The following is a 25,224-nucleotide window of genomic DNA, read 5'->3' on the forward strand; positions in this document are numbered from 1 at the left end:
ATATTGCTTTTGGTAGCCTGGGGATGTAGCTCAGTTTGTACAGTGCTTGTCTAGCTTGTACAAGGTCCTGTGCTTCAACCATAGCACGGTATAAGGCAGTTGTGGTGGCACGTGCTTATAATCCCAGCATCTGGAGATGGAAGCGGGGGTTCAGGAGTTCAAGGTCACCCTCAGGTATATTGCAAGTTCATAGCCAGCCTAGAATACTAGACCCTGTCTCATAACCAAAACCAAACACACAAAGCCATTTTATGCCATCATGGAAGTTAGAAATGAAAATCAGTTAGCCTTTAGTAATAACTTTTAACTGCCACTTGGACATAAGCCATGACTACAGACCCTTGTTTTCCTCATGCCTGTCTGCCATCAAAGGGGGGACTGTTCAATACGAGGCGCTCATCTTGTCTCTGTTCTGAAAATGTAACTGGGAACGTGAAGTCCTTGAAAATTGCTCCTGAACTCCTTATTGTGACTGTCTATATTAAATTAACTTGTTAGGTCCCTTATCTTTCTACCTTCCGGACCCGCCAAGCCTTGGGTGAGAAAGGACCACAGTATGGATAGATTCAGGGTTGTGGATGCCACATTAGGGGCTAGTAAGTTGGCACACACACACACACACACACACACACACACACACACCTAGACACGGAGAAATACATTTCATCATCACTGAATATGAAACATAGCACAACTCATACTGAACAGAATTAAAAAATTATTTTATCCTGAAGGTCAGGGTCTCCCAGGCATTGGCAAGTTTCTCCTTAGTGCTAATTTAGGGCTCCCTTGAAGGCATGGGAGCAGCAGAGCAAAGGCCAAGATTATTATCTTCAGGAGTTGTAAATTTAGACATGCCTTCATCTTCCTTGGTCTGTTTCTGTATTTTCATTTTTAATCATCCCCACATGCTTTCTGCAGAAATGGCATTTATTAGTCTCATAAATGTTATATAATACAGTGATAAAGACCACCTTTTGACAGATGTAAACATTTAAGTAGCTGCCACTTACTTGTAAGCTGTGAATGTGGTCATTGTTGCCAAATACAAATTAGGAGAAAGGCAGAGCATCTCTCATCGCTCAGCAGCACTGAGTCACCATTACCATTTAATCTTTATTTGTTGGGGTTTGGTCTTACTGAAGGATTTTTATGACTACTTTGTAAACTTCCTAAAGGAGAAATTTTAGGCTTGGCTGACTGAATATATTTGGCAGCTGGTCGAGTGTTTCAGGGCAGGGATCTGAAGCTATTTTTTACTTACAAATCCACCCTTTTTAGTGATGGGAACCCAGGAGAATCTTAAATTACAGTGTACTGGTTTGTGTATCACAGCATATTTCAAAACATGAAAAAAGCCAAATGCAAGATCAACCACTACTGAAGAACTGTTTCTCATGTGCAATCCAACATTTCCTTATGCTACCATGCAGAGGTCACAAGTCACATTTACCTACAATTTGTGTGGTGCCTGGTGCACTTTGTAAGTGCCCTATCACTTAGTAAGCAGGTGGCGTTCGCTTCTACTTTGAATTGAGCTCTTTCAGATATGATGACTATGCCAGTAGCCTGAATTCCTGATTCTCTAAATTGTAATCATTACAGTTTATTGATTTGCTTCATTTGACAATAGTAAGTCTAAAGAGCAGTTGGAAAAATAACTAAGACAACAATGCTGTTTAATTACTACCTTATAGTGATTTTTAAGATGAGAAGGGTTGTCAATACCAATTCTGATAATTTTGTTTATGGAAGCCATGTGTTGGTCCTCACCTTTAAAAACCCATCTGGCAGTGAGGGGTTGACATTGTTGTTCTGTTTGAGTTACACATGTGCAGTAAGAACACTGAAGCCTGCATTATTGCGTTAACTAGCAACACATCCCACCTTTGCTTTGATGTTATAATACTGCTCCCTTTGTTTGCTATTGGGTGGTGTCTTATATGTGAATACACTCCAGGGGGAAAAAAATCAATGTCTCCATTTCTTTCACTCTACACTTTAGTATTGGACAAGTGCTGTAATGTCAATCCCTGTTCCTAAAATAAGCCACCAATTACCTGATGTCCTAGGAAAGAAGATGGGGCTTTTGGTCTTAAGATGTCATCTAAAGGACCCTAGCCAATCAATTCTGGGCTACCCAATTTATCTGCCTTCAAAGGGTGAAAGACTGAGCTGAAGCTTTTCAGATTGGAATCTGTAGTTCCAGAGAAACTTGAGTATCCTGACCCCGAGGTCTCTACTGCTAAGCTAGTCTTCTACCATCTGACAGTTCATATTGGTTGAATTTCATGACCTTGATCCTAGTCCTGTTTCCCAGTGAAATGTGTCATCATTTTTGTTTGCTCCTTAAATGCACACCATATGTGGCAAAGTAGATTTGTTTCTCAATAGGAGGCAAGCCACCGGGATTCTGAAACTTTTTTTTTTTTTTTAATGCAGTGTCATCTGCAAGCAGCCTACATTAATAGCTTGTACATGAGCAAGCCTGTCTAAATGCCCATTTCGCAACTGGAGCAACAACAGTTTTTACAGTTATGCAAGTAGCTGAGGTGCATTTCAGATATGCTAGTCACTTAGTTCATTACTTAACCTCTTCTCTAATTATTTTGACCACTTGCAATTGTTTGAATTTACACATGCCTTTCAAATTCGCATGTTCAAACTCAAACCGAAATGCAACAGTGTAGTAGATAGGCCCATTGGGAAATGGTTAGGCCATGAGAGTGCTGTTCTTGTGAATGGGACCAGGGTGCTATAAAAGAGCCTTACAGAGAGCTCATCCTTCACTGCTTTTCTGCATTCTAATATGTGAGGTCCAAGTATTTGTTCTTTCTAGAGGATGCAGTATCCTGTGCCATCTTGGAAGAGGCCAGACCCTTACTGAACCTGTAAGTGCTTTAGCCTTAGGCATCTAGAATAACAAACTATGAAAAATTAATTCCCATACTTTATAAATTACCTGTTCTGTGACATCATCTTAAAACACCACAAACACCACAGGCTGAGACATCATCCTAATTCATCATGCCAATGGTAATTTAGTAGAGATCTGTCAGTGTCAATAATTACAAATATTTTGTATCCTCGGTTTGAAGCATCCCCCCCATTACCTACAGTCTTTTAAACACCTCCATTTAGCCCCAACTCCAAAATTAATTCCCAACCTACTTACGGCCTACAATCAATCAACTCCTGCTGTCCTTTTGCCATCTCAGTTTTCATCTTCACTAATCTTTGCTTCGGCAATCCACTGATAATGTTCTAAATTCTTTTCTGTTTCAGAATTATAACACCCCTACCAAAAGAAAAGTAGAGGAGGAAAAGGTTAAAGTCCATTATTGAAGGTAGTCAGGATAAGAGCTCGAGCAGATGCATGAAGCAGAAGGTCCTAGGGAAATGCTGTTGCAGATCTGCTTAGACTCATGCTTGGCGAGCTTCCTTACATAGCTCAGGGCTAGCTGTACAGGGAATGACGCTGCCCACAGTGAGATGGTGCCTTCTACATCAATGATCAGTCAGGATATCAGGGCTAGCTGTACAGGGAATGGTGCTGCCCACAGTAAGATGCTACCTTCTACATCAATGATCAGTCAGGATAATTCCCACAGACATGGCTCCAGGCCAATCTTGTCTGAGCAATCCTATTCTCTTGTTTTGAGTTGACATTCAAGGCTAAAAAGGGCATATTCTCAACTCCGTTCCTCTTCTCCCTTTGTATGCATGCCTGCTAAAGCCTTATTCTGGGAAATCTAATGCTGACTAATTTACCTCATGCCTGTTCAAAGGAATATGGCAAAACTACAAGACAACAAAACCAGAAAACAAACAAACAAAAAAACCCTCAAGGCTTTGCTACCCATTCTCACTTTACATGCATACCACCGACCTCAGGGTAACTGCACATTACAAATGCCACCCTCCTGTTGCTTAGATGGTCATTAGTGCTCTCTCTCATTTCCTCAAAGCTCCAGTGAATTCTCATTTGCCAGCCTCAGTGTGCCTTATTCATCTGAGAACACAGAAACATTACTATGATATCATAGTCATGGCCCCTGTACCTACGAATTCCTCTTTTCACACCATCATTATGGATTTCCCTTACCTACTTGGTCATTTATGGACTACACTGGTCACTCACCACATCAGTGGTTTCCTACTCTTTGTCATCATTACTGTTTCTTCCATCTTTCTATGGTATTATTTCCTTTAGCACACACACACACACACACACACATACACACACACACAGTACGTTTTTCCATCTTAAAGAAAAAAGAATCTCAATTATCTATCACCTTGAGGTTTTGACCCTTTCTTTGCTTCTTTGTGCACTAAAAGTTCTAAAAAAAAAACCCTTTGTCGCTATTCATTTCCAGTTCTTTCATCTTGCTTCCTTGGAACCCCCATGATTAAGGCATTGTCTCCTGGAATTCCCTCAAAGTCCACCTTTCCATGTCACTGACAGCTGCCTTGCCTAAATTGACTAGAAAGTTGGGCTCTTCACTATATTTGGTCCCTCATCAGTGGCCTCAGAGCTACATGCTATTCAGTTCTTCCCACTTGGTAAGAAAACAGCATCAAGAGGCTAAGACGTCACCCTAGTTCATGCCACATGTAGTTAGTGGAGATCTTATCATCGTTCCTCTCCATCTCCACATGCTCTCAACTGTCTTGGGCTCCCCGTGAGATTACTCCCTCCCCCCCCCCCCGCTTCTCTTTCAGTTGACTTTGTTCTGCTGGGTTTCTTTTTACTTAGCTTTAGACATCGCTAGATTTCATTTTTTAAGTATAGTTTTATCTTTTCCGAACAAGTGAGCACTTAAGACAGCGCTCTGCACACCCGTCATGGCCTCTTCACCTGTACAGTTTCCATATTAATACCTTGCATCAGTAGAATAACGTAATCAATGAGCTGACATGTAAAGAGCCGTAGTTTTTAATTTTCTGTTATGTCCACTTTTGGGGCTCTATTCTCACTTAGATGATTTCACTTAGAGGTTTTGTTTTGTTTTTTAATCTTTAAAAACAGTGAATGTTTTATGCGTTTCATCAAATGTTACTTTGAATTTCAGTCCATCAGGGGCACACAACCTGTGACATGGCACGCTCTCTGTGTGTTGGATGGCACAGATGAGCTAAGGTTCCCAACCATCTATCTGATCCCTTGAGTCAACAGTGTATGCTTTCCACGTGTACTGTATGTGAGCTGTGATGTTCAGGCTAGGCACATTGATGTAGTTTCAAACAAAAATACAGTGATGTGTTGTCATTGTGTCATTCTATGAGTGAGGTACTACCCCATACTAAGCTAAGGGTTTTATAGTGCCTGATGACATTGAGACAGTCAGTTCTCTTGTCTTAACTTTTACTCCAAGAATGGAGTGAGTAGATAATAATTGATGAATGAACCAGTGATAAGTGAATGAACGAGAGGGACTTGTGTTTGTTATGTGGGAGTAAGAGTTCCAGCAGTAAAAGGGAAGGCCTAAATTCTTGGTGACTGTGGAAACTACAGTGTCACAGTGGTGAATCGTCAATGAGCTTTGAGATGCCAACTGAAAGGTTGCCAGCCAGTGTTAGAGTTCTGAGCTCTCAGCAGGCTTTGGGTTGCCAACTAAGACACAGCAGGTCCCTGCTGTGGAGCAGCGGAAGTGATGGGGTCTAGAGAGCAGGAACAGTAGGTCTGTCTTGATGCAGGAACCAGACACCTGTCAGCGCCAGGAGTGGATCCGAAAGCAGGAAGAAGTTCTCTGCCTGAACAGCAACTGTCAGAAGTGGAGACAAGAATAAGTTCTCCAGTGGGCCAGTCTCTGACACGTCTCAAAGGCAAGTCTTTCCTCTCTGGTGGTCCAATGAGGAAGTCCTCAGTCTTTTGTTAGAAGCCAGGAGGCAGGAGCAATACTAGTAAATAGACTGTGCTCCCAAGGACTTGGATAGATTCAAGTAGTCTCTGATTGGATGAGTATGCTTGCAAATGAGGCACAGAATAAAGGCCAATCAAGAGAGAGCTATGTTGGGAAGTGGGAAGTAAAACTCTTGCCCAGAATGCTGCTGGGCCTCCACTCTCTCAATGTTACAGCAGAAATAGGGAAAGTAGGAGGAAGACCGGGAAAACTTCCCTGTTTGCAGGTCTGTTCCTGGATCACTTTGTCCCTGGTTAAAGGCAGCCTACTGCAACTTAGGTATTGGTGCCTTTGGAGCCCTGGCTGCTGCTGCTGGCTTCAGTTTTTCCTGGGTGTTTATAATGGCTAGCTTGGGGGATTTGGGATGAGGCAGGGTGCTGTGGGGTGGGGTTGTGCCCTTTTCTGGCTGCCATTCCGATGGGACTTCCTTACTCCTATCATGTGGATCCCTAATTATGATTTCCATAGAAGAACTCCTCTGCCAGAGCCTATTTACTGTTTTTGCCCTCAGTGCTGATCTTTCTATTGCTTCCATAATATTGTCCTTTCTAGGACATCACAGATTTGAGGTGATAGAATCCTCTCAGATTACTTTCTTCCACTTAATAAGTACCTTTAAATTTATTCCATCTCACCAATCGCCAGGTTGGTGGCTTATGACTATAACACCTAAGGGGCTGAGGCAGGAGGATTGCCAGATATTGTAGGTTAAGCTGGGCTAGACAGTGAGTTCCCAGGCCAGCCTGAGCTGAGTACAGCCCTGTTTTATAAAACAAGACAATTAACAATATCCTCCAAACCAGAAGTAATACTGAAAAAGTTTCCTCTGTGTCTTTTCATGGATTGATAACTCATTTTTAAATGTTAAATAGTATTTAATTGTAACACTTTGTTTGCTTGATTTTAATCCACCCAAATCATTTTTAAAAATATATCTTAGAGAATGACCCCTATAGCCTCACTTATTTGAATGTCTGGGTCAAAGTTGGTGGAACCATTTGGGAAGTATTAGAAGGTGTGGCCTTGTTGGAGGAGGTCTGCCACTGGAGGTGGACTTTGAGGCTTTAAAAGCCCATACCACTTCCAGTTAGCTTTCTTTTTCTATGCTGTGTACTTATAGATCAGATGTGAGTTCCCACCTATTGCTCCAGTGCCATGCCATGCCTGCTTACTGCCATACTTCACACCACGAGGGTCATGGACTCAGCCTCTAAAACTGTAAGTCCAAATCAAATGCTTTCTTTTTGATCATGGTGTTTTGTCATGGCCATAAAACAGTAACTAAGATGTTCCAATTAACAAAAATCTTCTTCTGGTATGTTTCTCACCTTACCAAATATAAATTGTTATTATATGGCCTCTTCTAAAAGCAATTCTTGGGTCTCTAGTAATGGAGCCCAGGACCATATTCACTAGCATTTCTGTGCTTCTGTGAAATGCTTTAGGGTGGAATTGGCACTCGGGGGGGGGGGGGGCGGCAAGGGCAGGGATACAGAAAAGGCAGAGGCAGATGGTATGCCGGGACTCCAAAACTATTGTACTATGGCATTAACAACTAACAAAAGAGGAACTGTGTAGAGACAGAAGGATTGCAGTATTACAATCCCCAAGGGAGCATAAAGTTAAAGAATAGTAGTTTCAACCAGAGAGCCAAGAATCTGCTGTACTGTGTGGATGCACTTGACTGCTTTCAGCAGGAATGTTCTGTATGAGACAGCTAGGGAAGGTAGCCTATGGTGAGACAGTTATAATTAAGGAGACCATATGTCTCCTAGGGCCATCCCAATGTATACCTACTGCAGATCAACTGTGTATTTATTTATCTGTTTATTTTCAGTGCCTTTCATTTTCACCACTGTCCCAATTTGAGTCATATGGTGTTTTTTTAAAAAACTTATTTATAACTCATGGGATATCAGAGAACACTGGATAGTATCTGAAGATGATATTTACATATGGGAGATTTGTGGGGAAGACTCAAACCCTCTCCTTGCTCACTTTAGGCTCTCAGGCTGGCAGCTTGGAAGAAACAAGGGATTAAGGTATACTGGACTTTTCCAAGTACTAAACCTCAAGGGTATTTCAGTGGGTATAGAGTTGCTGTTGGCAAAAGAAGAATAATGACTTACAGGATCAATTAGAGACAGGTACATAATTGGAATGCTACTGACTGAAAAATTCAACCATATTGTGGAGAACAGAATAATGGGAAGATGTCCAGCGGAAGCCCAGGCTCCATGCTAAGAATTTACTTGATAAGAGATGGGAGTGGAGGGACAGCTACAGGAGCTGCTGGTAGTGTTGGGCATTTTTATTTCCTTCTGTGGCCTCTGGAAAGTTGTTCAAGCTTACACATAAATATTATCTGGGAGGCACAAAGAGCCTAAGAACTTGAGAGCAAAAGCTCCCTGGCCTTTGTGTGTTCAGTTGAATTTGGAGAGTGAGAACATACACACCCCCTTTAAACAGAAGTTTTAAATTCTGGTGCATTTTTGGGTTTCTCTTTATTGTACTATACAATATTCACATAACAGGCATGTGTAAATATAGTATAAAATACACAGTATATTCTGTATGAAATAGAAATACAAATGCAATATGCAGAAAGACAAAAGTATAAAGGCATGTGAAGCATTGCTTGCCTATAATCCTATCACTTGGAGGTACAGGCAGAATGACCACAAAGTCAGTGATATTCTTAGCCATATAGCAAGTTCAAGACCATCTCAGGCTACACGTGAGTTCTTGTCTCAAAACAAAACACAAAATACAAGTGCAAATACAGAAATACATGCTGATGTGTATAAAGCACAAGCACCCACATGCTACGTATACTTTTAATAGAGTTACCTTTTCAGTATATTTGATAAGCTTTCTTCTGAAACACCAGCTGTATCATCACTAGACAGCACATACAATATGGGAACACTGACTGGCAACATTTCCAGAACAAACTATTTGAGTTTATGTTTGGCTGAGGTCAAGAAGCAGCCATAAGCAGAGACACAGGTGGAACTGTGAAAACTAGTGACAGCTGAGGCATGAGAAGACCCTCCCTTTTCCCTGAGCTCTTAGCAATTAAAGGAGGTGAGGGAGCTGGTGTTGAGAAAACCTGGGGAATAGGGCTTAATGGCTTCTCAGCTTTCCTAGTGTGGTAGGTGCCAAGCCTCCCCTCGGAGTGATCAGGTGCACTTTCTCTGAAAAACCGACTCCAGAGACCTAGGAGTTAAGGCTGTGCCTTCAGAACACTTGTCTCAGATAAAGAGACTCATTATGCCACAAGCAGAGGAGAATTGTGCCCAGAAAGGGATGATCTTATAATTCAACGTGGGCCCACAAAAGCACCCTTATAAGAGGGTATGGAGGAGTAGATTTCTGAGGCAGGACAACCAGCCTGGTGTTTGGACCTGCAGACATCTAAAGATGGGATCCACTAAGCAGGGTCATGAGAAAATTATGCCTGTGTTCTCGCATCTTTAAATGTGTCTGAGTGGGTGGGTCCCAGAGGGAAGGCAATGTGTAGGAGCTGGCACAGCTGCTGAGAGCCAAATATATTTATCTTCTAGCTTCGCATTTAGTGATGGCATGTTGAAAGCTTGAAGTCAGCCATGGTGGGAGTATTTATGTTATGCAAAGAGGCAAATGATGTAAATCAGAGTTGTTTTTTTTTTTTTTTTTCAAGAACTCTTCCTTGGCACTGGTTGCTTTTGTCAGAACACCACTAGGTTCTTGAGCTAGGTATTTGTGCATTGCCGAGAAAAATACCCAAACAGGAGTGGCTTAAACTAGGAAGGTTTTACTTTGCATATGGTTTCAGGAGGCTGTCATGGCAGGGGCAGTGCGGGAAAGTAGCTTATGTCATCACAGATAGGAAGCTAAGAGGCACAGCAACAGGAAGGGGTCAGGGCAAGATACACACCCACCAGAGACATGCCCCTCTGTGACCCCCTTCTTCTGCCTCTTTCAGATCATGCAATCCACAATGCCACCAGCTCCCAACAGTCTATTCAAATGTAGACTCTACCCACAGGTTAAACTATTCATGAAGTTAGTGGCCTGTTGACTGTTAACTGTCTCTGAAATAATATTCAACAGACACGTTCAAAGGAGTGTCTTATTAATTAATGGCAGAGGCCTCTTTACATCTATCCAAATTCACAATCAAAATCAACCATCACTGGTCTGCACTTTTTGGTGATAAAAATAAATAAGCTTCCATGTTGGATAGTGTTTATCATTTCTGGTAAGCTGGAAATCTTTGCTGTTAGCTTCCTTTGTTGACAGAGACTGGGACGACCTACCCGGAGTAACTGAGGGGGATCTGTCCATCAGACTCCAAGGCCCCAGTGTTTAATTCGGGGCCTGAGTCAAACACTTCTCCTTAGGGGTTAGCTCAAGCTGCAGAATAACCCTGTCATGAACTTAGTGCCCTGGGTATTTTGTTGCTTCTAAACTGCCAGGCTGTGAGTCTGGAGGTGAAAGGTTGAAGAAAAACATAGTGTTGCCTTTCTGCATTTCCTTGCCTGTCTCTCCCGGGATAACCTGAATTTCAGAACTATCCATAGAACCCCAAAGCCCTAAATACTCTCTATGAATCTGATCAAATGAAATTTGAAGCTGATAAAATTTTGCCAGAACTTCCCAGGGTTTCTGCTCCATCTATGGCACCAACAAAGGACAATACGTACAACCATCATCAAACCCCTACCCGGATATAGCCAAGGGACAGGACATTCTCCACAGTTAGGTGGAGACTGGGGACTGACTTTCATATGAACCCTGGTACCCCATATATGGCCATGTCCCCTTAATGGGGAGGCCCCATGTCACTCGGAGGAAGGATAGCAGACTACCAAGAAGAAACTTGATACCCTAGCATCATATTCAAGGGGAGGAGGTCCCCTTCAGTCACAGTCATAGGGAAGGGGAATGGGGTGAAAGCAGGAGGGAGGGAGGAATGGGAGGATACATAGGATGGGATAGCAATTCAGATGTAATGTGAATGATTTTATTTTTCAAAAAAAAAACTTTTTTGCCAGGACATTAATCCCAAAGGATGATTTTGATATTGTTGTTTAAACACTGGAAAAAAAATACAGGACTGTAATGGTTAGTTGTTTTTTTTGTTTTTGTTTTTGTTATGATACATGCTGGGGTCATTTGGGAAGAGGAAACATTAGTTGAGGGTTTGCCTTCATCAGAGTGCCTGTAGGTAATCTGTGGGGCATTGGTGTGGGAGGGCACAGCCTACTGTGGGTGGTGTCTTCCTTGAGTAGGTGCTGCTGGCATATGTAAGAAAGGCAGCCTGGAGAGAAATCCAGTAAGCTGCACTCCTCCATGGACTCTGCTTCTGTTCCTGCCCCCAGATCTTCTTTGAGTTGCTTCCCTGACTTCCCTTCATGATGGAGACTGTGATCAGGACATGGAAGCCCAGGGAGCTCTTTCCTCCTCAAGTTGGTTTTAGAGAGTGCTTTTATCACAGCAACAAAAAGAAATGTAGGCAGAGGACCCAGAATAACTCCAGTAGTTCTAATGTAATAAGACACTATTGGTGGTTTATCAAAAGAAAGCTATATCTTTTGCTTAAGAAAGGTGAAAATCAATGTTGAAATATTTATGTGCCTAAATTGACGCCTGAAGTAATAAGCCTTGTATATGGCCACTCCTGGGGGATGGAAAGTAGCAGGGTGCCTACTTCACTTAAGACCTCAAATTATTTGATGGCTCTTGGATTTTTATGGAACAATTTGATGTAATTTGTTTCTGAATACAGACATTACAACATATAAGTGTTACTGAACACCCCTGGAGCTGTGGAGATGGGACTAGTCACATTTGTCCTTGATTTCACCAACCTGTGTGTTCTTGGCATAGACTGGAAAATACCAAGATTCTGTGACTTTTTTTTTTTTTTTTTACTCAATGAGGTCTCCAATGCCAAAGTTCACACATAGCTATTACTTTGGCCTTCCATTAGTCCATGCGGAGTAGTTCCAAACTGGAAAGGGATGAGGGGACATGGAATTGGAATGAATGGGATCCATGGCCTGTTTCAAGTATCTGCATTTATCTGCATCAAGTCATTTATCTTCTTCCCTACCTGTTGTAAAACGTCTTTTAAAAGAGATTTAAAAATGTAAGCTACAATATGTTCAAATTAAGAAGGGTGAAATAAAGCAATAAGAAGCAGCAGGGTGAAGACTATTAGTGAGCCAGAGCTTCTGTATGCCCAGGGGAAGTGGAACACACAACTATCTGTTCCCCCAAGAACCAGCACTACAGGCAAAACACAATTGGCTCCATGTCGTAGAATGCCCATAAAACTAACGCAGAAACAACTGCTAAGAAAAAGCCAAGCTCTTCCTGCCAGTAAGAGTGATTTCTCCTCTGGGTGCTGTTACCGAGGATACTGCAAAGCGCTGAGCATCTTCCTCAGCCGAAGGCTTGGAGCAGAAGAGCCATGGTCTGTGTAAGGCTCCAGTGGCGTCCTCCCATGTGCACTGATGCCTCACACCAAAATGCCGTCTCTGGGGGAAGGGTATTGTGATGCAAACACGCCGAGCTTTTCTGATAATTTGGCTTAATGTGGGGACAGATTGTGGAGTTTTGTGTAAGATAAATAGATGATAGAATGGGTAGACTCCATACCCTTTGGGAAATTATCCATAAATAATGCAAGCGAGCTTCTCTAACAGACACTTTGACTACAGAGACTCTTTGAATACAGTATTGCATTTAGTTTTATCTTACTACTAGTACTTGGAGTTAGATAGTAAATATATGGGTATATGGAATAGTAAATTAGGATTCAAATACATTTGATAATTTGCTCAAGGTTATTTAGCTTACACGTGCTGCAGTGGCTATCTTTATGTTTGAGGCATAACAGCAGGACACAGCAGAATACCCCGTGCCATGCCAACAGCACACAGACTGTCTTTCAGAGTCATTTATGTATAGAATCAAACTAGAACCCAACAACATGCAAGAAGGACAGTGACTATGACAACTGCTGTATGGCCACTCTCTATGTGTCATGACATGCGTGCTGAAATGTCAGACTTCCAGGCATTCACTACGGTGATGGCTTACTATGAAACGGCATCATCAAAATTGAAAGACCATGTCAGCTGCATACCATACAGTAATGGATTATGAAGGTAGCTTGTAAAGGAATAAAAAAAAAAAAAATCAAAAGTGTACTCAAGGCCAGTAGAGAAGTTACTGAAAAGAAATTAGTTATTCTACCTGAGATCTTTGACTTTATTCACAAATCCAAAATTACAGGAGATGGAAGTTGAGGCTGTCCTCTGAGGCTGGACAGAAGGAGGAAGGACAGAGGGAACCATGATATTTATTGGTTTAGTTTGTTAAGAAGTCTTTGGAAGAAACACATTGAGTTCTTGAGTTGAATAGTCATGTTAACCAGAGAGGTTGGAATGGTGTGGGTCTGCAACATCCTCAAAGAGCCCTGGGGTAGGAACACTGGAATCAAGCCATAAGAAAACAGAGGAAGCCCAACAGCCACGAGCAATGGGAGGCATGTGCTGAGAACTGAAGTCAGGGGGGCCCCGCAACTGCAAGTGTGAGTCACGATCTGCCCGTGGAATCACTTATCATCAGAAGCGTTGAATGAATTTTGTCTATGAAGGCAGATTAACAGCCAGAGCTATCTAATGGTCACTTGAAAGCAAACTGAATTTAACTGAAATAAGCCCTGTTTGTACAACTTCATTTTTGAAGAGGAATCAGTAATTAGGAAGAAATAGCTAATGGGCTGTAGAAACAGGAAACATCAGGGCTAAGTGAATGTGGCAGGAACCTTTCTCCCGACCACTGCCTTTGCTTGATGAATAGGGACATGAGTGCGGAGAGTGACAGATGGGACGGGAGCAAAGAATTGGGTAGGACTCAGGCCAGAGCCCCAGGCAGGGAGTTTCTAGACTGCAGTACATGAAGTGAAGGGACTGGCTTGCCCATGGCTTTGTCTGCTCTGGCTCCTATAACAGGCTATCACAAGCTGGAAAGAAATGTATTGCTCACAGTTTTACATGCTAAGAAGTCCAAATTAGAGATCTGATAGATTTCATGTCCCAGTTTACAAGTGGTAATTATGAACCTTAGACCTCAAAAGGAAAGAAGAAAAAGAAAACCCTTTTAGAAGGCCTGGGACCCCATGATCCAACTTCATTATTTTCACATTTGCAGATGCATTTTCAGAATGTGACTTGTGGAGGGACCAGCCTGTAGCATCCATCCATAAAAACACATTGAGTAGCTTTGAGGGCTGTGTGTTTCAAGGCTGTCCTTTGGAATTTTATCTGCCCCACCCCCAACTCACAGTTTCAAACTACTAATTTTCAATACTTCAAAATGAAACCACATTTACAAATAAGGATGTTGCAGATATAATTGATTAAGATGAGGTCACCATGGGGAATAGCATATCCTCCTACTCCTATATAATTAGTGTCTTTATTATTTTTTGTTTAAAGAAAATCTGGATACACACACACACATACAGAATGGCTTAGAAAGATGAAAGTTATATTGTCACCAGCCAAATGGAACAGTCCCATCCCTATTTCTTGAAGAGGCATGCCCTGCTGATAATATGTCCTTAGACTTCTAGACTCTTGCACGGGTGGGACAGTCCCCATCTGAGGTAAAACTACTCAGTTAATGGTATTTGTTACCACAGGCCAGGAAACAAATACAGGCTCCCATGGAAATTCCTGCTAGAGTCTCCAGCTTCCCAGCTTCCTAAGAGGGCCAGGAGGGGACCTACCGGCACATGTAGGGAAGGTGGTAGGATAGGAAGGGGCTAATGCAGGATAAAGTAGAATAGGCTGCATATGACAGACAGTGGGATCCTTGTCTGCAAAAGCTTGTCAAGAGGGAAAGAATCAGACACCCAGAGGAAGCTGTGAGAACTGAGGGGTGAGGTTTTGCGGTTCCTCTGAATAGACAGACAGCATTTTTTCAGGAAATCTGAAGCCTGGTTTAAGTCTTTGGAGTTACTGAAGTGTCTTCATTCTACTTTAATATTCATTTAATTATTGTTGTAGAATAAGATAACGAAATTTAATGATTATATACCAAACCCAGAACATGTGCTGATGTGATTTAGAGACAAAGAAGTAAAGACCCAGGGCATTCCTTCTAGCTGTCAGCTCAGCTCAGCAACTTCCGTATTATTGGATATTGTACCTCAAATTGACTTTAGATTTATTTTTGGACATTTTGCCCTTTAATAGGTTTCCCCCTCATATCCCCCAGTCCTATCTTTGATAAAGTAGAGACTTTGAATTTTTATTTTATTTTAGGAAAGCTGTGTTACCTCTTATTACTGGAATTTTATGCTTATTGCTGTCCTGAAGAGTTATATTTTGGGTTTCCATTGGAATTAAATCCTTACATTGAAAACATGCCTTTTAATTATCAATTTATGGACACCCTAGAAGTATATATGCTAAAATATCAGGGAGGTAGTATAAAAAAGACATGTTAAATGGCCACAAGGGAAATCAGTTGGAGTGTAGTAATTCTCAGAGTTTATGCTACAATACTCCATTTCAGCAAGGCTGCAAAATTTTACTGCAGAAGATAAGACAGGAAGAAATGGGGGTCTGGATGCTTACCTCTGTCTAATATATGCAGGTCTAGTTTAGAGCCTTGGAAGATTAGAATGTTAAAGAGGGAGAAAACAATGAGTAAATAGAGCTTGTTCTCTGGATGTGGAAAAAATAATAATCAGTCAACAGGTCGAAGATTAAAGAAGACTACAGACCATTGAAATTAAGCAAGAAAAAGATGACCTAACACAAAGCAAAGTGAATATTGTATTTTAACAGTTGTCAACCATGCTATTCTGCACTTTGTCTATACATTTAAAAATACCATCTAGAGAACACTTATTTCCAGCATAAGTTTCAATAGCTGTTTTTAAACACCTACATGACTAGGCAAAGCTTAAAGCTATCCTTGTTTCTTCAAGGCAGGTAAAAAAGATGAGGTTAAATGGCTTCTTGATTGCTTGTCAATCACAAGTGGCCCAGTGGCAAGACATCCTTCTCTTCCTGCCTAGCTAACTTCTGTTCTGCCATGTCCCCTCCACTGGACAGTCACAGGGCATACCAGCTCTCCTTACAATGAGGAAATAGGCCTGTAGAATCCTCCTAACCTCACAGAAGTGAAAGGGTATATGTCTGTCTTTTATATTTCTCAACCAAATACATCTCATGTGTCCATTGCTGTGACTAAACACCATGACCAAAGAAACCTGGGGAGGAACTGATTTATTCAGCTTACACTTCCATAATTCTGTCCATTATTGAAAGAAATCAGGACAGGAACTTAAGCAGGACAGGAACCTGGAAGTCGGAGCTGATGCAGAGGTTATGGAGGGTGCTGCTTACTGTTTTGCTCCTTATGGCTTGCTCAGCCTGCTTTGTTATAGGACTCAAGGATAGAACCATCTCCACCATCAACCGCTAATTAAGAAAATGCCATACAGTTGGATCTTATAGAGGCATCTTCTCACTGGAGGTTCCCTCCTTTCAGATAACTCTAGCTTGTGTCAAGTTTGAACTAAGACTGGCTGACCTAAGACCCAGCTTCCTTACTCTTCAGGGGTGTACTGTGAGATGTTAGCCTCTGCTGCCACTCTTACAGTATGCATTGCACTGGGTGATTGTAAGGGCTTAAGGAGATCATGCACACACAGACCTGAACATGAGCTGCATTATGCTTCACCTTCTAGGCTCACCAAGAAGACACTGGTTAAGGTCATTTATAACATTTGAAGGAGAAGAAAATTATAGTTGTGATCATCACTTACTTAAATGTCCCACTTTTTCCCCCTGGTGTTCAGTATGGAGTTTGGTCACAGCTCTTTTTATTTATTTATAGTTGCATTTCAATTCAGCAATAATGATTTTTTTTTGAAGGAATGAAGTCCAAGTTGCAGTTTCAATTTTTAATTCTGGTTATAGTTAAAATAGTCAAAGAGGTTTGTTTTTAACTCATTTCCACTTATATGTTAGGTAAGACAGCATTTTTACTACATTTATTATTTATTGTATGTGTGTGTGAGTGTAGGGGCACACATGTCCTGGTACATGCATGGAAGTCAGAGGACAGCCTGGGGGAGTCTCTTCTCTTTCTACCATGGGGATTGAACTCAGGTCATCAGGCTTGCAGGCAAATCCCTTAACTCACTGAGCCTTCTCAAAGTCCCACATAATTTCATAATAAAAAAATTATAATGTGGGCACCGTGGCACATGCTTTTAATTCCAGTACTCAGAAGGCAGAGGCAGGTGGATCTCTGTTAGTTCGAGGCCAGCCTGGCCACAAAGAGAATTCCGGGACAGCCAGGGATATTATACAAAGAAACCCTGTCTCAACAAAATCCAACCAAACAAAAATTATGTGTGTGTGCCTGCACTTACGTGCTGGAATACACACTTTACAGCATGCATGTGGAGGTCAGAGGACAACATTTAGGTGTTAATTCTATCCTCTCACTGTGGTTTCTAGGAGTCAGACTTATTAGGCTTGTATGGCGCATGCTTTTACCTCCTGAACCATCTTGTTGGCTCTGCTTTTATAACCTTTAATTGACACTCAGTACTTGCACACACTTATGGGACACCAGGTGATGCCTTGGTTCTTGTATAAAATATACAACGATCAAATCTGAAGAGTGAACTTGTCTGTATTCCTTTCTTATCAATTCTTTGGTGACAGGAACAGAAGAGTGTTTTGTTAGCAAATACTGTGTGAGGAGGTCCCCTATCATTGGAAGATGCTTCTGCCCACTACACACTGGTGGTGCATTCCCCCACCCAACAGCGATGGTCAAGATTCCTTTTAGAATCATTAGTTTTCTCCTCTTTGGGGGTTAGGAGCACCTCAGGTTGAGAAACCCTTACTCACGGAGAACTTTGGGGGGCTTGGAATAGACACCACACTATTTAGCAATTTGCCAGGGGACTTTAGTTTAGAATCAAATTTGAACTTGGAGGGGTAGAACAGGAAAGCTAAACATTAACTCGGATGGTGCCTCTTTTGAAATTCTGAGCTACAATTCTTTAATAAGTGAGTCAAAAAAGTTGATGAGAGTAACACTGACTTAGGATTGTTTTTATTTTCATGGCCACTGGGATGGAAAATATTAGAAAAAGTATATGAATTAAAAATGACCAGAAAGTACATTTGAAAACATAAGCGATGGTGAAGAAGAGACAACGGAGCTACTTAAGAAGTAGGAAAGCAGCCTGCAGACCATTTTTATTTAATACTATTTAAAAATTCGTTTGCTACAAATGGTTCCCAAGTCTGTCTCCCTGAATTAAAAATGTATTTCTCCCCAGCAACCTTGACATGCTTTTCTTTGCAATGGGTCATTTAGTTTAGAAATTCAGACTCGTGGGCACTTAACTGGTGTCAGAGTGTTAGGGTACTCTCATTTCTGAAAATAATTATACATCTTAAAAATAATCAGGACAAGTGATTGTCACTATTACTAAAGTTAGTTTAATTTACGAAGTGTTTCCCATTTATCTCTGAGCATACAACCAGGTGAAGTAATGTCCACCCTCCATAAATATGTTCATGGCTTCATCTCCAAAAGCTATGTATGCCATGTTTCATGCAAAAGGGGCTTTCATACGTGACTGAGCTGTGAATCTCAGTTTGAGACATTACCTGGTTAGCCCTGTGTAACCACGTGATCCTAAAACAGGAAGAAGGAGGCTAAAGAGCCTGAGATGGGATGTAGTGAGAGAAGAGAAACAGCGTGGCAGCATGAGAATCACCAAGCCTGGCATGGCTGGCGCTGGAAACAAGATGGGTGCTTGCTGGTTTTCCTTCGCTGGAGCAAAATGCCTAACAGCACCCACTTGGGAGAAGGATAGGTGTCAGAAGTTTGGCCCGTAGTTGCTGGTATTAGAAGGGCAGGGCAAAGAAAAGCTGCTCAGAGTTGTGGCTGGGAAGCTGAGAGAATTATGTCCAAAGAATGGACGCAAGACGTAGCCTTAAAGAGAATGGCCGCATTCATTTTCCTACTTCCTCCAGCCATGTTCCTCCTGCTCAGCTTTCAATATTTGAGTCACTGGAGATCAATTCAAATCCAAATCATAATGAGAGTCATGAAACAAGTAACGTGGGAAAAAGAGACATTAGCACTATTGCCTGGCACTCTCGGCGCAAATGAAGCCCTGCCCAAAACCTTAAATCTTAGCTCAGTGAGCTCTATCTGGGTTTCTGATCTTTAGAAATACAAGATAATAAACTTGTGTTGTTTGTATCTACTAATCTGATGGAAATTTGTAATGAGAAGTCAATACCAAGTGCATTAGGTCCCCTCCCGCACACGCGCACTGGAGATACTGAGAACACAGTTGCTGCTCTGTCCTTTAGGCTAGATACGGCAGCAATTCTAATCCTGCACTGAAGACCTGAAGGATCCCTGGATCACTGCTGGTCTTCAGTCCAGGTTGGAAGAAGCCAAAGAAAACTGCTATCTGATGCCAGTGAAGGATGTGATAGCAGCAAAATTGAGTGGTGGAGTTGGAGAGATGAATCAGTGCCTGTTCTTCAAGAGGACCAGAGTTCAATTCTCAGCAGCCACGTTGCGTGACTTACAACTGTCTGTTGCTCTAGCTCCAGGGGATCTGATGCCCTGTTCTGGCCTCTGTAGTTAACACACACACGCATACACACACACACACATACACACACACACATACACACACACATACACACACACAGAACTAACTAAATGAATGAATACATTTAAGGTAAGAAATTAATTAGAAATATGCATATTTTCCCAGAAAATCATCTTTGTAAGCATTTTTAAAAATTGATTTAAAAGACTTACAAGTTACCCAACAACATTGCAACCCAAGATAAAATTATCTCATTTAAAGGATGACCTAAGTTATTAAGAAAACAAACCTAAATATCTATACATATTTGTATGTGATTATATAAAGGAATTATAAAAGTGCTACAGTGTAACTGTTATTTGCTGATCATAAACTTGTGCATTATATTTATATCATATATCAATAGATCAACTTGATTTTTTTATTTTGTCAAAAATGTCATTCCTTCTTTGAATAAACTAGTGTGCATGCACATTGTTCACAATTATATTTTAATTTCTTATATATGGTGTTAAAGGTAGGAATGAAAGGCTTTCTTTCACTATTAAGCCATACCTTCTTACTCATGAGTAGACGTTAGTATTATTTATTAAAAGCACTTTAACTCCTCTTTTCTTTATTTTATTATTATTATTATTATTATTATTATTATTATTATTATTTAGCTTTAGGGCTTGTCTGTTCTCTCAGGCAGAATCCCATCTTTTTCAACCTGCAGAGTGTTTAGGCCAACTACAAAGTCAGGAGGACCACGAATCAGCCAGTGAAAGTTAGTCCTTTAGCACAAAATGGTGAACAATCCTTTGGGGCTAAGTGATAAAAACTGCTAAGGTTTTGCTTACCACCTCAGAGCACCCACTCTTGGTGCCAGCACACAATGACACCGAAGAAGCCAAGCAGCCACAGATGCAGGTCACGCACATGAGTCCTAGCCATAGTCCCAGCTAAGGTGGAGCCAATGGCTGGCACCAACAATCAGATTACAGCGAGTGAGCCTTCCAGCGATCCCAGACTCCAGACTTTGATATGCTCCTGCTGATACCAACTGGAGCTATACCAAGCTGTCTCTAGCAAGTCTGGACCAAGATGTGGATTGATGAATACAATACATGTCAATGATTTTAGTAACTCTTTTCACCTAGGTGAGATTGAGCACACAACAGTAGCAGGACGTTTGAATAATGTCCACCTTTCTCAACCAAACATGAATTGTTTTCTCCTTTGGTCCTTCCTGACTCCTGGATTTGGCACACTTTCCTAGTCTGATCTCTGCTGCCCTGTCCCTCACACACAGCTGTATCCAAATTAAGCAGCTGTTCATCTTTCTCAGCACTTTCCCTGTAGAGCCTAGCAAGGCTCTGCTCCATCTCTGCTCATCTCAGACCTTCGAAGCCCGTGAAAGCCCGTGTAATGTGCATCTGCTGTCTTACTTCTGTTGTATTGGAGACCTCTGTTCCAGTTCCAGCAAGCTGATTTTCTTTCTGGCAAACCTCTTTTCATCCTCTGTCCAGAAACTTCAGATACAGGAAACTCAAGCCTGCCTTTAGCCTAAGGTGGGCAGGTGCTTAGCCACTTGGAATATTTCAACATCCTTGCCAGTGTGTTCAATTCAAGGGTGAGAGCCTACCCTGAGTTGGTCCAGTGAGATTCAATCCTGGCCTTCTCCCAGGAAAATCTTCCAATAACACCTCCTGAGCTGTGAAGCTGTCAGCCCAGGTCTGTGAGTGTCCAATCCTGAGAGAAAGCCTGCCTGCAAGTATAACTAACCCCGAGGAAGACAGAGCCAAACATCCATTCATAGCATCATGACAACACCTGGAGCCAGCCATGCCAAATGGCTGGTCTGTTTCTACCCACAACCTCATAATTTTGTCAACAAAAGAATTCCCCTTTTGGGTGGAAACTGGGTTGTGTTGATATTACTTTGGTAGCTAAAGATTTGTGGACCATCTAGATGACATTCTTTCTTGATAGTATATGGCAAAAACATGGCTGCCCACATTACATGATTCTGTACTGTGCCTTGTGGGGCACAATTTGAGTAAAATAAGTTCCATGAAGTTTGACCTTACCTACTACCCCACCACAACCTCAGTGGCATTCCTCATAATGACATTTGGCAGTTCCTAGAGCCATTCTACAGTGTACTAGCTGTGGACATATCATTATGAGCTTTCCACGGACAGGAACTACTTGCTTTAACTGACTTTATAACAAAGGCTTATAGTGCATACACCACGCTATTACCTCCCGTCTTTTCACATTATATCTAGCATGCATCTCCATCCAAATTGCTGAATGAAATGTGTATTTGTCAGTATTTCCAGCTACATAATACTTCTAGAACAATAATTAGGCAACAGGCATAAATGTTGTCTCAACTAATTCTCGTGATAACATGGGGTGTGAATTCTTCTTCTTTTTCTTTTCTACAGGTGTAAAAAATCTGACAAAATTAAACTGGAGAGTCAAGTGAACCGGATCCATAACTTCTCTGCTAGTTGGCTGAAAAATAATGCTCAGATCTCTTTGACCCTGGCATTTAGTGCATGCTCATAGCATATCTATCATACGTGGGATTTCCACACTGAGAAATGTTCTACACACCTGTTCTGAAGCAAGGTAAACTTTCCAGGTTAAAAACTTTGAAAGCAGAGGAAATCAGTCCTTGGATTAGTGAAATGACACTGCCAAGGCTATAGAAGCAACTTAGCAGTATTTGGGGACAGGGAGGAGGTAAAGGGAAATTCGGAAGGCATTGCTATCTGCCTCATAGCAGGAACACATGTTCTAAGCTTTGTTCTTCTCATATCAACTACAGATTTGAAGAAATGATAAGAGTAGAAACTGCAAGGGATTTGCTAAAAAGTGTTGCAAATTTCATGGCTGTCAGCCAGGAGAACACCCCCCCCCCCCCCCCCCCCCCCCCGTCCATCCCGTTGTCACAAGTACAGAACAGAACAAAGAATCCAGGCTGCAGGGAAGAGGAGAGGGCCAGAAAGAAAGCCTTATGGGGAAAGGAAATATCTAAGCAAGGGTGAGTGAAAAAGACTGAGCCTCGAAAGTTGCTAGAAGAGTTGTTTAGAGTTTGCCTCTGAAAATGGAGGGCAGTGGGGGTATTTTGGAGCTGCAAGCGAGGGCCTTTCCGCACACCTGGAGGAGTAGGACAGGATCCCTATTAAAATTCTGACAGATCTTTGGCAGGAAGAAATGCGTCCACAAGCAAATTGAAAAGGATGAGCATTATAATCTGATTTGCTCTTCTAATTCAACGAAGAATTAAATATTTATTATAGATCGAAAATACTTATGAAAAAGGCAGGTTTCGAAATTCCATCTTCATGTCTTGGCTGGGTTTTATGTAGAGCTCTTGGGACATACAGATTCTCAGCTTGAACTGGGATAGAGAGTTGGAGTTTGCAAAGGAAGATACACTGCTGGGGTGCTATTATCTGGGGAGATGGGGCCCAGCATTTGCATTTCAGAACCTTAGTTTTGATCTTAAAAACAAGCCATGAGAACATCTTCCCTCTGGCTCTTCGGCAGGATTATGTGGGTGGACAATCAAGTAGGAAGTCTGTGCTGTCCTCTCCCATAGAGACCACAGGCCATGTGTCCATTCATTCCTAAGCCATTATTGTCTGAGAAAGAGGAAAATGCAAAAGTAAGTTTTTCTCTCTAGTACATTCACTTAATAGTCATTCATGCCAGTCAGATGCTTTCCCAAGGTTGATACCATTTGGCTCCTAAGCAGCCCAGGAGCGCTGAACAGGCATTAAAATGACTTTCATGACAGAAGCCGTGAACAACAGTTCAATGTCTCCTCAGAACTGATGGAGTCCTTACTAATTAATATATGGTATTTAGAGACCACACTTAATCGGTAGCCGTTTTGTACATGACTCTCGTAAGGGTGACATGCAGTTAGAAAAACACCTTGCATGTTTGTATTTTCAATGTAATTTTGTAATGTTTGCTTAGATTTATAATATATAACAATTAACCTTTATATGTTTAGCAAAATGTACACTGTTTACCTTACCACCAAAAACACAAGAAAAATTATAATTTGCTTACTTGTAAATGTATAATGCTGTGTTATATTTGGTTTTTATTGAAATCACAATTATATATAGTTTAAATGTGGGTTATAATATTCATGATGAACAAAAATTGCCTTCATATAATATTTGGAAGTTTTGAATTTCTTATTTAAAACTCAACTGGCTCATTTGATTAATTTCCCCTGTTTTATTTCTAAATAACAGGCTAAGCTGAGAGACGCTAGGTTTCTGTGTACAATCGTTTATACACAGTAAGGCACCACAGATGATAGCAGTTCAAGGAAACAGTGCAGGCCAATTGTGTCCTCACTTGGAAGAGCGGGAGAGACGTTTTTCTAATTCTAAGAGTAACCAACCTTTCCTTGGAGCCTGACTTCATCTCAGCCTAAATATTCTCCAAGGCTCCCATGTCCATATCCTAGCCTCCTGAGGGGCGGGGCTTCAGCATCTGGACTGGATGGATGCCTTACAAACGTTCCTCTCCTGTGAGAACTCATGCGCAGACAACGGCCCTGCCCCCCTCTCAGAGGCCAGCTCTGGATTTGTGGAGGATGGGCACCCTCAGAGGCCACACTGTTCTGGGTAACTGCCTTGAACCACACAGCATTTCCTCTCCAACACTCACTGTCTTCTACTGGACAGTACTCTCCCACCCAAAAGACAGTCAGCTCACCCTTGCTCACAGGCACTTGGCAGTTTGCAGGCAGGAGAAGCATGGCTTGTTGCTGTGGGGGCCACAGATGGAATGGCAGATGGGATGGAAGAGACAGAAAAGAAAGAGGAGGGCTGGCGCTGCTAGTGTCGCCGCTGGACAAAGTGGAGGCATTCCATGCGCAAGCCTGGCTTTCCTGGTCATGCGCTTTCAGGGCAGGAGGAGGGCATGTGTCTTATTTACATGGGCTAGGTAGATTGTAACTTTTAAATATTTGCATGATTGATGTGTGGGTCCCCATTGGTACTTTGATTCTGTTCTTCACAATTATTAAGACCAGGCCTGACAGTAATGAATCCTTGTCAATGTGAGTTTAAATATTTATCATCTTTTCATATCCTCTGCTGAATATTGATACAAATAAGGTGGCAAATGTAAACAGCTATATACTGAGTGCTGGTCAAACCTCCATGGCTAGAGGACTTAGCTGGGCGGTGAGCCAGCTGACATAGTCCAGCTTGCTATTCTGAGTCAGCTGGCCAAGAAGCCAGGAAAACAGCTGCCCCCTGCGTATCACCCAGTTTTGAATCTGTCCTTAGGAGGAAAGAGAACAACACAGCCATTGCCATTCTCAACGCTTTGCTAAGAGCCAGGAGGATTCACTTGTTGTGTAGTATGTGCCTCCCAGATCACTCCATTTCAAAAGGAAACTGTGCTATAGTAATTTGGTTCATCAATTATCGAAAGGTTTCTTTTTTAACTTCCGCTACTATTGTCTGCCTCCCCCACACCTCATAGGCTGCCCTGCTGAGGAGCTTCTCAGATGTTCTGTGTTCTGTGTATGCTCAGCAAAAGCTGACCCAGTAGGTTGTATTTATATCTTGTGTGTGTGTGCGCGCGCGCGTGTGTGTGTGTGTGTGTGTGTGT

Source organism: Acomys russatus, chromosome 20, assembly GCF_903995435.1.
Source record: "Acomys russatus chromosome 20, mAcoRus1.1, whole genome shotgun sequence".
NCBI lineage: Eukaryota > Metazoa > Chordata > Mammalia > Rodentia > Muridae > Acomys > Acomys russatus.